Below are 18,567 nucleotides of genomic sequence, written 5' to 3'. Positions count from 1 at the left end.
GCCAATATGAAAACGGAAAGTACAATGAAAGTCAGCTTTTGACAACCCTCGTTGCTATTCTGTTACGGTCGGTAGTATCGCTTTCCTCGATTGTATTACATTCAGCTGCCCTTTTCATCTACATATCGTTTTGTAACCGTCAAGACAATCACCGGCATGTGATACGGTGCTAGTACCTAGGTATCATTTTATATTGACTTAAGTGCTTATATTTATTCCAATATAAAAGTCATCACACTAGTCAAGACTACATTTATGAAGTTTTAATTAAAAAATAATTTATTAACAATCGTTTCTAGCCTGCAAATCTAATTTAAATTTAATTAAGACCAACGAATACCTATATACAAATGAAGTTATAGTAATTAACAAAAGTAATGCCAAAGGTAAATTGGATTAACGCGAATAATTAAGACTGAACATTTGTTTTTAAACATTGCTTTGAACTGTTTTAATGATGACTAAAGAAACTTTATTTAAAACTAAATAACATATAACTTTTATAGTCTACATATTGCCATATAACTGATAAAAAATGTGTTATTGAAATATATAAACGTATTTCCTATATAATATAACGTGATACAACGACGACAAATTCGATCGAATGGAGTGCAAAAATACTCGTTGTCAAGTCGCGAAACTATGAATATGATTATCCATACCATTCCAAAGGCTATCATCCAATAACGCTAGCAGGTACCAACGGTTTCAAATCTTTTTCGTCCGTACCGAAATTGAATATTTATCCGGGTAGTATCTCTATCCGGGAACAATTTTTATGTAGGGGGAACACAATCTCGAGATATTTGGGAGGACCACTCCACGACGATATTGGCAAATACCTTGCCTACATTACCTTTATTGCCTCGCGAGGTCGCGTGCCCGGATTGATCTTATCTACAATCGTTCGCGTATTATTCAATGTTCTCGTATAATCCAACGCAAGACAATCATTATTCAATCTTTTTATTATCCTCTATGAAGACACTGGAACATATTTCCTATTTTTACGGCTTGATTTACATAGGTACTAGATTCGACATCAAATTCTTATAAACAAAACTTTTACTTTGCTTTTTTACTTTGCTTTAAATACATAAGCATAACATTTAGATTTAAGATTATTTAGATAGATATATTTTGTGTTAATATTATATCCATGCTGTATTAAAAATGGAAAACTAAACTATAAAGTATTATTTTTATATTAATGTAATAAAAAAACCTATTTATTTTAATATTTTCCCAATTATACGATACATAATTTATGTAGGTTACCGACTCAAGAGTCTGCCATAAGGTTGAAACTACAACGATATCGCAATGCTTTTCTCAACAATTTGAGTGCAATTTACGGATAATTGAACTCTACAATAAGCACAATTTATCGCATAGACCTGTCACTATGAATAGGTATGATTGTACCGCTGTGTTATTAATTACGCAGGTGTGATTGGTATTGTATTAATACAATATTTATTATCTAGCCTCATATTTATTCATTAACAAATTTGCCATTATTATTGTAAGAACATGGTATGTAACATTTAATTAAATAAATGGAAATCTGCATGAAATTGCCTAATATATATTATATATATAAAAGATTTAAGAAACATTCTGTAAATCGCATAAAATTATATTTTATATTCGCACGGCTTTTCACGCAGCCGAAGAAGGTTATTGAACAAATAGCTTCATCAACGTGCAGTCCCGAAAATGAATATTTATGCGCCGAGATAAAAATTCGATTATTTCGTTGCGGATACCAAATAAAGGTAGCGTGTAAACAAGCCAATCATTTAAAATAATGACTACAACGGCGGTGAAGCCCTATTAATAACTTGCATGCAATGAATCACAAATTATACATAACACGGAAGTAGTCCATATGCTTTTTAAATTAAAATTTGAAAATTTGTGGTCAATCTTTATAATTACTTGTTTTGCTACCGAAGTTGATTCTACGAACTACCAAAAAGCTGCGCATAACATTAGTTTCTGCAATTAAATTCAAATGGGCTCTAAAGCAATTTAATTATGGTGCAGCCACAGCGCGCGTTGATTGCAGTGCTATTCTTAATACATTGATATGGTATGGACCACAATAAGTCAAGTAGGGTTACATAAATGAGCATGCGTGACCATTACCAGTTAAGTATTTTAATGAGATTTAATAGTGTGGGCTTAAAGCTAACATTCCCTTGCTGTAGTGTAACATTGTCGGCACTTAAAGCCTTAATTGGTTTCCTGTATGTTTAATCCGATTAATGCTGAACATTTATAGAATAAAAAGTCCGGTTTCTATAACGTTAATTCTGATTGATGTGAAACGTGTCGCGTTGTCTTTGCCCATAAGTGTTTTGCTCATTATGATAAATATTATTATACGTTTATGGTTCCTTATTAGCTAGCACTAATGGAATAGCCAATAGGGTTTTAATTCATGATGTGTTTGGCAACGAAATCGGTAGGTATGTAAATATTACATTAATTCCACTTGCGTAGTAGCGAAAAAATTTTAATGGCTTGGTTCGATGAGGTGAATAGGCTATTAGTTGTTATTTATAGACAGTAATTTGTTGTTTTCGGAGTGGTCAATGCGGAGGGCGCATAAATTCCGCGCGCTAGTGGTCGGCTGACACCTGTGATTGCATTTACAATGCTAATTCATGGCACAATATCACGTCATCAGCCGACGACACACTCGCCGTTTTCACAATCGCGGCCCGTGTGAAATAAACAGTAGCCATATTGTACACGTGACAAAATAAGCTTAAGTAGGAACGATTTTCTTAAATATCAAAATAAAAATAATTGCAAAGTATCTATATGCACCGTTAATTGATGTGATAAGCTGCTAATCGAGTTATCGGACAGTTAATTAAAAATTTACTTCCTTGGTTGCTGAACGAAAAACGAGCGTCGAATCAGAATCACTTAACGACTTAGTGCTACAAAGGGCCGGTTGTCGTTCAATTAAAAAGCTTTGTTAAATGTCGACTTCACACAGAAATGGAATCGACGCTGACTCAATCTCGTATACGTAGAATAAGGAATTACTCGCGTGCGGAAAGTTTTTAATTAAATATTCACCCGTTTTGTAATTAAGACGTGATTCAATTGGACTCAATGGAGGTTCGTGACTAACTTTCGAAAGAAATTCAAGGCGACTTACGCCCTCTGTAATTTATGTACAAATTCGTTTATACAACGGGATATAAATTTTGTGATTACTATTAAAATTATATTATACCTACTACTTACTAAAAAACGATTTTATTAATGACTTTTTAATTCATGAAAATACGGTCTATCAATTTTGTCAAGCTTATAATAGCCAATACTTAGTGATAATCACGGAAGTCGTTATCCGCATTTATGAATAAGCTGGCAATTAATATGATTCAAATATATTATTTATGGCGGTATATTCCAAGATCTGTGAATGTTTTGAAACATAACTCATGAGTTAATTAAAGTATATGATGTTAAATAACTTATTTCAAAGATAAAGTAGCGTTCATAAAGTGTGAATGTCTCCGTTTTGTATAAGCTCCTTATATTCATGTCGACTGCAATACGAAGTGGTTTCATGAGTTCACTTTCATCGCTATTGTAGCGCCTCTCGGTTTCCGCGTTTTGTTAATCCCATAACAAAGCATACCCTCAGTCGCTACCCAAGTGTCAATTATTGTAGAATAACATTTTTTTTATGTATGTACATCAAACAACACCACGTATCCATTGCATAAAATATCAACGTAGATGCTGGTCATAAGTTATGGTGAGAAGATTACTTAATTAATGTAATTATGAATATGCGAATGCCATTTAAACTTCGGTGTTATAGTTTTTCATAAATCAATATATTACCTATAATTTTACCTATACTTTTTAAATAGTAAGTTAACACATAGGTACACATTATGTTAATTATAATTATAGTAGTACTAGGCACTAGCTTTCCACCCGCGGCATCGCCCGCGCAGTCAAAGAAAAACCCGCATAGTTCCCGTAGGTCTATGTCCCGGGGTAAAAAGTAGCCTATGTCCTTTCTCGGGTATAAAATATATACCAAATTTCATGCAAATTGGTTCAGTAGTTAAGGCGTGATTGAGTAACAGACAGACAGAGTTACTTTCGCATTTATAATATTAAGTATGGATTTGTCACTGAAAATATGTCATGGCCCAGACTAGAAAACCAAATTTGAGACTCTAGCAAACAGACCAATAATAAAATAAACATTGTACATTCAGGTATACCAAAACAATGTATTTTATAATGGAAAAGATAAGAAATAAAGAGATTCAAATATGATTAATAGTCATAGCGCTGATATGCGTTTAATAGAAGTTCGCCAAGGCATGTTCAATATACGTCTTGGTTATCTGTAAGTAATCCCAGTACGGTCTCGCTGTAATCTCCTAGACATTTAATTTCAGCGTTTTAAATGAATCGCTGAGCTCATATCCCGTCCGAAATCCTTGCCACGATTGGCTCGTTTCGCAGTTCGTATAAATTCTGAAGGAAAGTCATCTGCAGAATTCCAATAGCAGAATGCTGATGTCCAAATTTGTGATATATCGATACGAGGGCCGTATCTTGCGCGCCGTTGTTTATGAGATATTTCATAACGTACATATAATTCCTTAGTCATACATCATTTATTCGAAATCGTATAGAAACGTTTAACTGCGACACATGGTAACATAAACGAATTTTCCAATTGCATTGAAAACTATCTAAAAAATCTTTTCACTTCATATGACCAAGTCGAAATAAACTAATAATGATAGGTATGTGAAGCAATCGTCGAAGAAGGCTAAGCAGAAAATATTAAACGTTTGAATAAAAATAGTAGATTTAGTGATGTAATATAACGGTAAAAACTTGTCAAGAACATACTTTTCACAAGTCCCAATACTTTTGTTCATTCAATAACAATATATTTTAACACACTGATTGTCACCATTTAACATGAACCAAATGCAGAGTCCATTAAATGTTTCAAAGGCTCGAAGAATATAATTTGTATCCAATTCACACAGTTAAGAAAAGCAATTATCGTGTAAATGCTAATGACTCGTACAAAATTTTGAGATGTCGCTAATGAATTTTAAACGCCGGTCGTGGTAGTTGACTCTTGACGGTTTCATCAGAAATGCTAGAAGCAATTTACCAATAACAACATCATAATATACTATCAGTTCTTAAAATAACCTTGCACTACCTATTTAACTAAATGAGCTTTTACTAAGATCTTGTGAGTTACAGTGCATTCAATCAAAATATATTTCTTACCAGTGTTGACTTTAATATTACAATGGCATTTCTAACTTTAAAATAAAAATAAAAGAGTTAAAACAAATTCATATTATGTCGAAATAATTAGACACATGCTTGGAGTTTAGGTGCGCACCGAAAGCTCTCTTGCTCCATAAACAGCCTTCCGTATTTTTCAATCAGAGAGCTGTCAAAGCGTTCTGACACCCTCATCCTATTGGCTCGCATTCGCCGAGCACCGAAATTGGTTTTCTACATTCAATCCATACAAAGTTTAATGTTATTCGTTTGCGATATCACCGGGATGCCGCCGATGTTTACCGACGCGCCAAATCATATTGGATTTGCAAACTTTTGTTTGCGGACTTTATTTCATTTCGCTGTTAGTTCAGGCTAGAGAATGTAATTTTAGATCGTCCTTTCGGCTCGCCAGCGGACTCCAAGACGTGCACGCTTTCGTCGTAGACGGCTCGGTTAGGTGTAGGTTACAAATTAACTTTGCCGGATATCGGCAGGAGCAGCTCAGCAACAGTAGCGCTGCGAGTGTTTATAAATTGAAGGGCTGCTACCTGCGGCTTAATACACCGCTGTTTCCGCTTCATTTCCGGACGCCGCGCGCTTTGCCGGATATTGCTTTTAAGGTTGCGCTGCACGCCAGAGCTTTGCAAATCGCTATCCTCAGAGCAGCACCCCACGATATTACACTATTCGCACTCCCGTTAGGGAAAACGCACTCTATCCACGAATAGAAGCAAGCGTTTCTTTATTTATTCGAAATGCTTATAAGAAACAATCCTGCCACATATCATTATTATTCAGTATCCCTAGAAGTATGAATGTAAGTCAATGTGTGTAGGTAATTGAATAAGAAATCGTGTAATCTACAGAACGAGATCTTACTCCGTATCGTCTTATTGTTATTGGTTACGGTGATTAAATAAATGAATGAACAACATTTTATAGAACAGTTTAACGCGAGAGTTATTACAAAAATTAATGTTCTCTACCCTAACCATTTTGAAATGTAATTTGCGTTGGCGTTTATAGCTTTATAATAGCAATAAAACAGATAATATCCATAAACATTAATTTTGTATCCCCACTTCGTATAAAAAGAATAAATCATGAATAGCTAAACAGATCAATATTGATTATAAATTGGAAAAATACATCGAATGCATTTATGTAGTAACCGAAATAAAGCACTCACAATCATCAATGTATGTTACACATCCACTTTATTCTCTCTCACTCAGTGGTTACGCTGGAAATGAAATCATATGGAAACACGCTTTGATGGACAGTCAATTTAAAATGGAACACCAAGCGATGACATGCGCACTTAAATTTCAGCTTCAACCCAACGCTTTTACTAACATTATTTTAAAAACATGGAGTTAATATCGATTTTTATTTATACTTATTTCATTACCTAAAAGAATCATTAATAAGATTAATTTACCTAACATAATCTTACTAAAGTATGTATATTTATCTTAGATAGTAATTTTTAATGAACAAGAAACAGAATTTCGTTTGTTGTTAAAGTGATAATGATGAGATTCTTTGGCATTATTTTATTTCCATTGATCTTTAATTAAATATAATGGATCGTTTGTGAAGATATACTGCGGCATATTATGTTAATGGAATGATTTCAAAAAGGCTGTTGTCGAGTTATTACAATAACAAGAAAATAACGTGTAAAGTATGTTTATTTTTCTCGGATCCCTATATTCATTAACAAAATAAACATAAACCATTAATGTAAGCAACATGTTCAATGTTTTTCTGTTACTGGTGTTGCCCATATGTTTTTTTGTGTCGTGAATGTAATATTAATGAGCAAAAACATTTTATACTCGCATTAAGCATACGGTTTTAATTAGTGGCATTCAACTATTTTTACAGCGACTTTATTATCAAGGGAACTTGAAAGAAATCTGAAAGTAGGTAATTGCGCAACTGTTAATTTGATAGTAATTGGTCTCGATATAACTGGTTCTACGAAAGTTATTTTTTCTTTAATACGTTTCGATGAATTTAATTATTATGTCTCACATTTATTATAAACTTTGTTGTGTGTACTTCCTTTAATATAAATGTAATTATTGATTGTTTAGTATCTACTAATAAACGGTAGCAATTAGTGATACTTAAATATTTAAATACATCGCTTAAACGTTTTTTATTTGCTGGCTAATAACAAAATATTAGCTGGAAACGTAGTCTACAAACTCGTCTTATCGTTGTCGGCCTGATTCTGCCCGCCGGTACATACATTAAATCGTTTCCATTACTTAAAGTAGATTTCGATGTTTATGTCAAACGCAGAAGCGATAATATGGCAATTTATTATATTTATACATTAAACTAATGGGCGTAGGTCGACGATGCGTCGAGTAAAATTAATAAAGATAGAGCTTTTTATGCGTCCATTATTGCCGTGATAATTTTGATATTGAAGCCATTAATAATGTTGATTGTTCGATGTTTACAGTAAATTTAATTAAATTTTAACGATTTGAAAACATCAGCGCTTCTAAATGTAATAGTTATTGCCTAATTAAATTTATCTCCATTGTAACTGTAAAATTGATCCAAACCCTAATTATTATTTCCCCTATGTTGTTTATTTTATGATCATAAAATTATAGTTATAACATACAGCACCTACTTATGTTGAGCTTAAAAAAAGATACTTATTAAATTTTCCATAAAAAAGTTTACTTTAAATAAAGAGTAAAAAACAAACAATAAAATAATCGCTTTATGAAGCCGCCTTCACATGAATTAAATACCACATTGTGGCCTGTGGGTTCTAATGAAAGCAGAAAATCATTAATTTATGCTCAGTCAAGCAGCGATTGTCATGTTACTTCCCATGTTACTTCCCACGTATTCGAAATCTAATTAACTTTACATGTATCTCTTCTATCTTAAAAACAGCGCATCAATAAATGTTTCATTATAAGTCCATTTCCTTGTCAAGATTATAAGGACAACTTTAATATCAAATTATAGACTAACAACATTAATGTATTCCAAGTTAACTGCATTTCAATTTAAATTCTTCATTAATATTAATTTTGCAATTCGATTAAAATTAAAGCAACATTTCTGCAATATTATCCTGCATATCTTTACTGCTTATGGTAATTAATTTAAAGTAATAATGTTTCTTTTTTATTGCATATTTAAATTGTGATCATACAATTACAAACTAGCATCGAGTACATTGTTATTATTTGTATCTTTAGAACAGAGAAATCAAGTTTACATAGGTTTAATATGGACCTATAAAAATCTACATTTTATAGAAACTAAAAGTATATCTATTTATAATTTCAACGTAACAAAAGCAGGGTAAGTAATAATTAATAAGTAAGTATATGTTGAGGGATTTTCTCATTTGAATGAATTCTGGCTGATTATAAATCCTACGACTTACGAGCTAGTAGAGTACAATAACTTGGAGTTATGATTACGAAGGGTTATATCCCTTTAACAAAATAAAACCCACGGATCCCTTTTAATACGATAATGTGCCTCTATCTTGCTTCTGCAGTCACACACGACCCTCGTGTGCTAATTGAATTTAAGGAATAAAATCCAATCGCCCCGATTCTTTATTATTCAAGATCCAATTTGGATAAGGTCTGATCGGTCCGCGGGGGGCGGGCAGGCGGGGCAGTGGAGAATAAAATTGGATTTGTCACTCAAAACATAAGACTACCTTTAACTTTTGCAAGAAAGTATTGTGTATCGAACTGAGAATTAGAGATACTGGTATTGAATAGCATGCTACGTTTAAATTGAGGAAGTTTTTCTGTAGCATTATAGCTCTAAGGCCCGGTTCACACTGGTTTCTCTAGGGAATTGGAACGAGTCGAACTTTGTAGCTCGGAAGTGTTGGATCATTATAATTTTCGTTCAATGTAGTATCAATATATTTATTATTTGTTATGTTATTTGCATTATTAAGAAAACCTTATTATTTTTTTAATATGGACAATTTTGCATAGTGAAAGATTTATCTAATAAATACTTAATAGAAATTAAAATTAAAATTTATCGAATAAGTAATAAAAGAAAGATTAAAATTTTTTAATGAGATATTATTAAAATAAGTAGCTGCACAGATGAATATAAAACGATCATTGAAGGCGCGGAAATTAAATAGCCGCTCATATCCGCCTTGTGAAGTGTTCTGACGCGTAACTCCCGAGTGCTGGCTGAGTTACTGATCAAGAGAAATGTGTTTGTTGTTCATTATGCAGTTTTAAATTAAGCAATATATTATTCAATAATTTTAATCCATAAGAAAATATGTTATAAAAAGGAAAGTTATCTTTTTATTTATAGTGTATACACTATAAATAAAAAGATAACTTTCCTTTTGTTAAATCTTAGAGAAGGTACTCTAAGAAAACCAAACAGGCAATATTTTTATAGCGACTCTACACAAACGAAGCTGGTAGAAGCGGAAATTAATCATCGTAAAATATTATAATGCACGCCTCATAAGCGAAGCGTTGAGGTGGGTACTACTGTCACTTCGCGCAAAACATCTGATTTTTCAAACTTAAAATGTCTTTATGTATCATACATTGCACTTGTAAGATAATACATACAAACACATATTAAGAAAAAACACTATTTTTAACGTTCATGATATTTTTGATGTCATTTTTGTTATTTAAACTAGTTAAAAAACAGTTTAAAAAAGTTCTGTCTTGGACGTCCGTGTGTCTGTATGTGCGGATCCTTTTTCTTGTTAACACGATAGCGACCGAAATACTTTACTAATCGAGTCTTTTTTTTTCTCTTACGCTTGAGTATGCTCAGGAATAGAACCCTTTCATTTTTCAGGGTCTGATTCGATGTGGTTTAATTGTTATTAAATAAACAAAAATAATAATTAATAAATATTTATTAAAAAAAAATTATGAGGCGTGCACTTTTGGATTTTCCAAATTATTTTAAATTACCTACATTTAAAATATTTTATAATGCCTTTACAAGTTGTCCTTACAAGTTCAAAATCATCCTTCCAAAATCCATTACATTTAAAATAATAATTATTCTTATTGTTTCTTATGAAACTTCCTGATACACGAGAAAATTCCTTGAAAAGTTTTTAAATTGTTAATTTTAAATTTTTGAAGCAGATAAATTATTGATCATTGTTTTACATGTTTTTTTCTTACAAAATCGTTTAACAGACAACTATATAAATATTAAAAGCACGTTCAACGAATATAAATAACGATAACGAATCAGGTAATACGTGTTCATTACTGTTTTAATTTGAATAATTGCTCATTAGTGTTACAATTACTTACAATATTTGCATTTTTAAATACCCTTACATTGTTTTGTTCTATTTTTTAAGTAGTTATTTAAGTTAATAACCACATAACTTTCTCAGGTCTGTTACATATTTTTTAAATGTGAATTATATTAATGAAAACTACCTAGTTAATAAAAAGTTTAAAACGTTTTTCTATAATTAATATTTAAATATTTTACGATTAATGAAATATTTGTCTCTATAAATTTAATTTTATTACATGTAGTTGAAAACAATATCTATAGAATTATAGATCCTTCATACTCATAATACTCGTGCCTATAATATAGTCCCTAAATCTAAAACAAATTAAACGGCGAGCAGGTGTCGCGTCGTTGAGAATTGGATCCCTATTATAAGTAATGACGATGAGTAAACATTTTAGAGAAAAGCACTCTTGTTAGTGTTGGCGAGCCAATTAGAAGTGTTAGGGACGAACACCGGAGCCTGCGCCACTCGCTTCTCGGTCGTCCAATTAAACTCACGCCCGCCATAGCGCCAGCGTCGTACAAAACGGAGTACCTTCGCGTAATTGTGTAAACCACTTCAAACAAACCTTCAGTTTTTACAACGCACCATAACAATGGATTCATGTCAGAAGCCACCGGAACTCTTACCCCCTTCGTTGGGTCTATACTCAGTGTAATCATTGACTTGTTAATTAAATTCGAGCAATTTTATCGCCAGTCACGATACAAAATTAACAAAGCGCTATTGCGACTGGATAGAGGTGATTTCGCGTCGATAAGAGCGCTCCGATCCGTACCGCACTTAGTTGTTGTTTAATTACAACAATAGTGGCCTCTAATGAGAGTTTGCGCTAATAAGCGCTGCAAAATGTAATCAACATGCCTCGTCGCTCTAATGAGCCGGGTTCCTGGCAAAAACAAGCGGTGTCGACATTTTACTGAAGATTAATTAGGCGTTCTGCCTATACGGGGACCCGGTACTGCCCGCGACGGAAACTCATGTGTTTCTAACTCATTACTTATTTACATACCCCTTTAATGGCGTGAGCTCGTCTCGTAACAATTAATATTCCCATACTATGTATACGAAGACTTCTTTCTTCGTTTTTAATGAAGTATCTAGTTAGCGACGACAAAGACATAACTTCTATTGACAACAAAGTACACAAACCTGTAAACGTCGTTAACTTAAATAAGCACGTTTGATTACGTCGTAGCTAGCTACCCCATTAAAACTTAACGAGGGGCAACCCCGGGGAAAATAACTAACCCAATTTCCCTTTGCCGGGAAATCATTAAAAGTCTTAAAAGGGTCTTTTCATATATTTTTTAGCCGGGAGCGTACGTGCAAATAAACACATTTTACATAGGCGGACAAACAATTCTTAACGAGCGGGAGAGTAACGAGCTTGGTCGAGCGGAGTGTCCAGGTTCCTCCGAGGGCATCCTGCGCGGGCCGCGGACGACATTCGCCATAATTGGGCGCACATTGGGAGTATTGCCGGAATTGCGCTCGTTACATGCGCCTTCCCGGCTCCCGCTGACATCACACCTCTGATTTATCGCGCAGTATATAGCTGCGACTCACCTATATTCCTTTCATCAATATGCCCTTGACGTCTTCATTGTTATAAACGACGATCAGATATTTTATAATAATTTGAACATAAGATACAGATTCATAGAAACTGCTAATTAGGAATATGAATGCTACTTTAATACCGAATGTTATTACACACAATAGGTACAAGGAAAAAACCGGCCAAGTGCGAGTCGGACTCGCGCACCGAGGGTTCCGTAGAAATAAGTTTAAAATTATTAAAAAAATATATATTATGTGATGTAACTAAAAATTTATGGTTTTCGTAATTTTTCCTTTATCTATGCTATAAGACGTTGCTTCGTACCAAATTTCAAGATTCTGAGTTCACGGGAAGCACCCTGTAGGTTTTGATTCCCTTGCAAGTGTCGAAAATTTGCGGCATAAACGGCTGTATCTTTTGATTGCGTTGGCTTAGAAGTTTTATTTTTTCACAGCTTCAAGGGACAGTAGACCTGAGTAATCGATATAAATTTCAGCTTCATACCTCCACGCGTTCCTGAGAAAAAGGGTCTTGACAGACGGACGGACGGACGGACGGACAGACGGACAACAAAGTGATCCTATAAGGGTTCCGTTTTTTCCTTTTGAGGTACGGAACCCTAAAAATAATAATTTTCCGATCGGTTTGAAATCGGGTCCGCGGTATTAGCAGCATAAGACTAATGAACGCTACATGAATCTGCTATCCTTGACCTGATATTGCATCAAACTCAATGAAATAAGCGAAGTACTCACCCATTTCCTAACTTGAAACTTATTAACTTCTCAATTAATATTTTCATCATAATGTAGAATAGGTGTATAATATATACTAAGTATAAAGCCTAAAATTAAAAAAAAAATGTAGGTATTCTCTACCATGAAAGTGTAAAATCTACAATTTTTGCCATCGTATGGATTTGAATATTCTTAATCGACAAGAAAGATTTATTCTTTATTTCTTACCAAGAAGTGAAATGGATAATTTTGATATGTTTATTTTAGGAGTCCTATTTTACAAATAGCCTTAAAAAATGTTAGTCTTATTTTAACTTTTATTTTTAGGAGTATTTACTTACACTCAATGATCATTAATTACACATTAATTGAGTCAAGAATTACGCTGAGGAATATTTGCTGAGGACATACAATTTGTAATGTAGGAAAAACTTTTTAGGCTTCTCTTTAGTCCTTATGGGACAGGCAAATTAAGATTTTTATTTTTTACTGTCAAAATCGTAAGTATATAATTAAATAAAAAATAAAAACTGAAATCAGGTATTGTATGTACCTTTCCAGTTTATTAATAAGTTTTATAAATGCAAAGTTGTGTAATGATCTTGCGCATCTTTAATTAGCATGTAAATTATTTTCCATATTGTACACAAGAATTGTTTATGATTACTCAAGAATATATTTATTACATGAGATAAACATTAATCGACTTCTGTATCAGGCTTCTTAATTAATTATTACATTTTCCAATTAGCCCGTTGTTTGCGTTCACTGTTTAATTAATGGATGTGTGCTGTATTAGTGTCGGATACAATCTGATTCGAGACTCGTCGGCAATTACCGACGACTACAAAATACATCGAATTCCACGTAATTGCTGAGAATATTACGGCACTGAACTTAATTGTTCTCGACTTAATTAATTAAGCTTTTGTTTCAAACTAACAGCAAAGTGTAGAGTTGGCAATTCTAAATTGGATCTTGTAATTACCTTATCCTCTATTGTATAGAAACAGTCTACTTTCAATTATATTTGAAGCTTATTTAATGAAGCCAATTACACTCAGTTTCATGTTAATCTTTGTTACTTTTAAGACCTTTAATGTGCTGCTTTATTTAATATGTTTCTATTGATAGATATTAAATACTGATACGACTAACATCGGTAAATAAATATGTATGTGTAAAACAAACAAATGGGTAGGTACTCTTTAGCCTTAGATTCATTATAAAAAACCGGCCAAGTGCGAGTCGGACTCGCGCACCGAGGGTTCCGTACAAATAAGTTTAAAATTATTAAAAAAATATATATTATGTGATGTAACTAAAAATTTATGGTTTTCGTAATTTTTCCTTTATCTATGCTATAAGACGTTGCTTCGTACCAAATTTCAAGATTCTGAGTTCACGGGAAGCACCCTGTAGGTTTTGATTCCCTTGCAAGTGTCGAAAATTTGCGACATAAACGGCTGTATCTTTTGATTGCGTTGGCTTAGAAGTTTGATTTTTTCACAGCTTCAAGGGACAGTAGACTTGAGTAATTGATATAAATTTCAGCTTCATACCTCCACGCGTTCCTGAGAAAAAGGGTCTTGACAGACGGACGGACGGACGGACGGACAGACGGACAACAAAGTGATCCTATAAGGGTTCCGTTTTTTCCTTTTGAGGTACGGAACCCTAAAAATGAAATCAATAACTTAAAAAATATACTTTTATTGAAAATTAAGTATATACATAGTGTATAAAATCCAAATTGTTAATCTTTATTTTTTAATTGTTTTCTTAAAATAACCCAAATTACTTTGAGACCTCGCTTAAATGTGATACTCAATATGGGACTACCTTTAATTAATGCGCTGTCAATTAATTTAAAAAAGTAACCATCGTACTGGTTAATTGGAAGGTATCATTATGTCGCTGCTTAATGACGTAATATCATTAAATTGATAAATTTGATCATTGTTACTTGTATGACATTTAAATATTTCAAGAATGATAATTTTTTATTGTTTTGTCATCCTCTATAAGATTTACGGACTTGTTTTCAATTAATAGATACTCGTTATAACTACGTACAAAACATTGTTGTAAAAACAAAGCGAATTAAAATTATTTTAATGACCTTTCTGCGCGTGAGCAATTATTTGTCCGATGTTATGTTCATCCCGGTTGCTTTTGCTGTATTTTGTTCTCATTAAAAGTATTCTCGTCTGCACCTGTACGATAGCTAGTAAACCCTGGCTTTAATTAAGGTACAATAAGTAACATAACAAGAGGCAGACGTGGCGGTGCATCATTATACAGTGACATGGGATCGCATACGACACCTCGCTAATCCCCTACAGTACCGTGTACATGCGAACAGTATTTTTTTTTGTTTTTACTAACAAGGGCTGTTGTTTTGGTACAGCAAAGATGTCAATCTTGACTATGTAATTGGTTTTTATGGAATTGTTATAGGATTAAAGCTTTTGAAAATTATAATCACATTTGTGATATTTTGAGATATTCCTTAATAAAATTCAAATAATCATGTGTAAATTTGAAGGACATGCAAATTCTATGTAGGTATGTATGTATATAAAACATAATAATCTTTGAGAAAATAACAGTTTTTATGCCATCAGTAAATTATAATTTTGGCCATTAAATTCATAAATTATCTGCAGATATGATGAGTTGGATAAAGGTTGGATATAATGAATGTTTTATATATCTTCGTTATAATATTTACGGGTGAATTTTAATTAATTTCTTTTTACATCAATATTTAAAACAGCATTTAAAGTTGAATGAATAAAAATAGAGCTTTCTTTGAATATACATATTTTAATTTATATGGAATATCATATAAAATATTATTATTTGAAATGCTGATAAATAGCGAAAAATAGAGAATGTATGTGATACCTGATAAGTGATAACTTATTTTAAGCATCAGGCTAACTGCTAAGGAGCTTTTAAGAAACGAAGCGAAAAGTATTCGGCTCTCGTTCTCTATGACGAACAGAGTAATTTTACGCGAGTTCAATTTATTAGCGCTCCCATAGTGATGTGATTTAACCATTTAATGGTGGCTATAAAAAATTAAGCAAGTGGCACTCAAGGTGACAGCTTCTTTACACAAGCATTTAAATGTGACGCATACGGCATACACATCACATAAAGTAGGTATGTTTTACATTTTTTTGTGAAGTTTCTACGTATTAATTTATGATTTTAAAGCTTCTTAAATATTCCTCATATTCATCAATACATTCATAACAATATAAAATGTTTTAATTACTTAACATTTTTTTTCAGGTCCTCACCTATGGGTGATCGAATATAGGAAATTGGCAATCCATCCATAAAGTACATAAAATATCACAAAATATTAAATTTCAATTCTTTCGAAAAGTTTTAAGTACTTTTAAAACTATGAAGATTTTTTTCAGTACATATTCAGGTTACATTAAAAAAATCAGTTATGTACTTATAACAACTAACTAAATATAACGATAATTTTTTCGTAATATTAAATCAGATAAAAATATTATAACATATAATTAAAAACATACATACCTCTAATAATTCTGTCTTGCGTTATTAACCCACAAGTAAGGTAATAAAAAATCCAATCTGTCTTTAACACCAAACAATCACGAAATACAAATACACAAAACTTTTTATTTATCAATCAGTTATCAGTAGAGTCACGTAGGGCTCACGCTCTACACGGCAAATATTAACAGTCCCAAAGAGTTAAAATAGTTTGTAAATGCTTTCGTGAAGCGTGGAAAATGTTTACAGCGAACTGAGCGAACGATGAAAGTTTGCGGACCGAAATGAGCGAAACACACGTGCTCACTGATCAACGACTAGCAGCGGAATGTCGGCCGGAGTCGCCGTCGACTGGCGAATGCAGGCGCCCAGAGCGCCGTGGTGTGGGCCGGAGGGCGGGCGACCGAACGCGGGGTGGAATGGAACAACACTCTAATCTAATGATGGGGTCGAAACACTTTAATGCTTTAATTTGAAAAGTACACTAACAATGTCTTTCAAGTGCTTTATATTATGCTTTTATTACAGATCCGTAACGTGATACTCGAATAAATATTGACCGTTGAATTTATATTATCTATAAAGCTGTAGAATAATAACGTACCTAACTCGTTTATATTATAAATATAACAATAGCCGACGAAGTTGTTTATGTTGTCAAATAAACAAGCCAGATATAACAGAATTCTAAGAATTGCTATCTAAATTCAATTCCACCTTTTTCTTCATACCCCTTGTGGAAAAGCAATCTTCTTTACTTTACCGTCTACAAATTTATGCTGGTTCATATGTCCCCCCGTCGTACACCTCTAGAGAAATGGATTCGATACTGTGATCCGTGTAAATTTTTAAGCAACCGGTGGTCAGCAGGATTCTTAAGACGAGCGAACGTCAGAATGTTCGTTCACCGTCGTTGAGAATTTAATTTCCACGGGTGGGCCGCCCTCACCGCCATTGTCCGCTCAGTATTTCATTATGGCTCGAGCTTTTCTATTAATAAATCACTCTTCGCTTGCGCCGTTTAATTACGTCCCGGATCCGACCATCGTCTGATTACAGTTTCATCGAACATCTAATTGGGAGTGCAGTCTGGTCGGGAAGGGTACGTGTGTATTCTTTGTTCGAAAGATATTACACTGCGGCTATTACATCGGTTCAGGCGAAGATTGCTGAATTAAGCTTTTATTGCTGACTTTAAACTACGTCTGTTGATTAAAATTGTCGGACTTCACATATTAGTTAGTTATATACTGTTGCGTGCAATCTTAATCAATCTTAACGATTTACTCATAAGCAATAAAGTTTAAGCCATGTACAACGGCACTTTCAAATGTTTTTATAGAACTCTCTCAACGTTTCTTGCCCTTACTAATAATGAAAAAAACTAAGAATGTGCTTATTAAAATACATATTATCATTCATAATTCGTTACATTATTAATTGTACGTTATAAAAATGCACGTCTTATTTTCGATGAGAAAAGCAATTATGAACTTAATAAAATAAGAAATGGTTCATAATGTCCTTCCTAGTCCCTTAGTCTCCGTAATTAGTGAATTCCACGAACAATAGCGATTATAATTCAGATAGTATTTTATATTAACCGGTTTTGTTAAGAGAATGTCAATTTACATTCCTCGTGCAATGTAGAGCTATCTACTGTTTATCCTAACAATAAATCTAATATTTGAAATCCAGCTTATTACCAAGAAGGAGAAAAATAACAAGTACGTTTTTTTGCAAGTCATAAAATTAAATTGAATTATTCCAATAAAAACGTCGCCTTCCATTAAAATCTACAGGGATTCGATGCGGTTGTAACAGCGAATAGAGCGCGCGATACCGAGAGTCGTTATTCCATTTCAACGTTACATGCGGGGTAATTAGTGTCTCGAATTTAATGTAGAATACGTGACGTCGAAACTGGCGGTTCGACATAGTGCCTCAAGACCTTTTTTAATTTCCTGAAACGCGAATGCGGGCGCGGCGGCCGCGCGGGTACCGGGCCGCCAGTTTAACTTATTGCCACGGTTAACGAGAATACGCCGCTGTGTGCCGGCGAAATTGAAGGATTTACTTCGTGTCCCTCC

The 18,567-nt window shown here is 33.3% G+C and overlaps 1 protein-coding gene across 1 annotated transcript in view; it reads right to left on the bottom strand.

The window, feature by feature from the left end:
• Window positions 1–16,832, bottom strand: part of LOC149902346 (LIM domain only protein 3-like) — a 29,876-nt gene extending 13,044 nt beyond the window's left edge. Inside the window, exon 1 of the mRNA XM_090110381.1 lies at window positions 16,499–16,832. The gene's annotated coding sequence lies outside the window, so the exon portion shown is untranslated. The remainder of the gene's footprint in view (window positions 1–16,498) is intronic.
• Window positions 16,833–18,567: the final 1,735 nt, after the last annotated feature.

Source organism: Colias eurytheme, chromosome 15, assembly GCF_061535395.1.
Source record: "Colias eurytheme isolate Ceu_HAF_F1 chromosome 15, ilColEury1 Martin Lab GWU primary, whole genome shotgun sequence".
Taxonomy (NCBI): Eukaryota; Metazoa; Arthropoda; class Insecta; order Lepidoptera; family Pieridae; genus Colias; species Colias eurytheme.
Note: the sequence above shows the minus strand (reverse complement) of the source record. Positions and strands in the feature narration are given on the sequence as shown.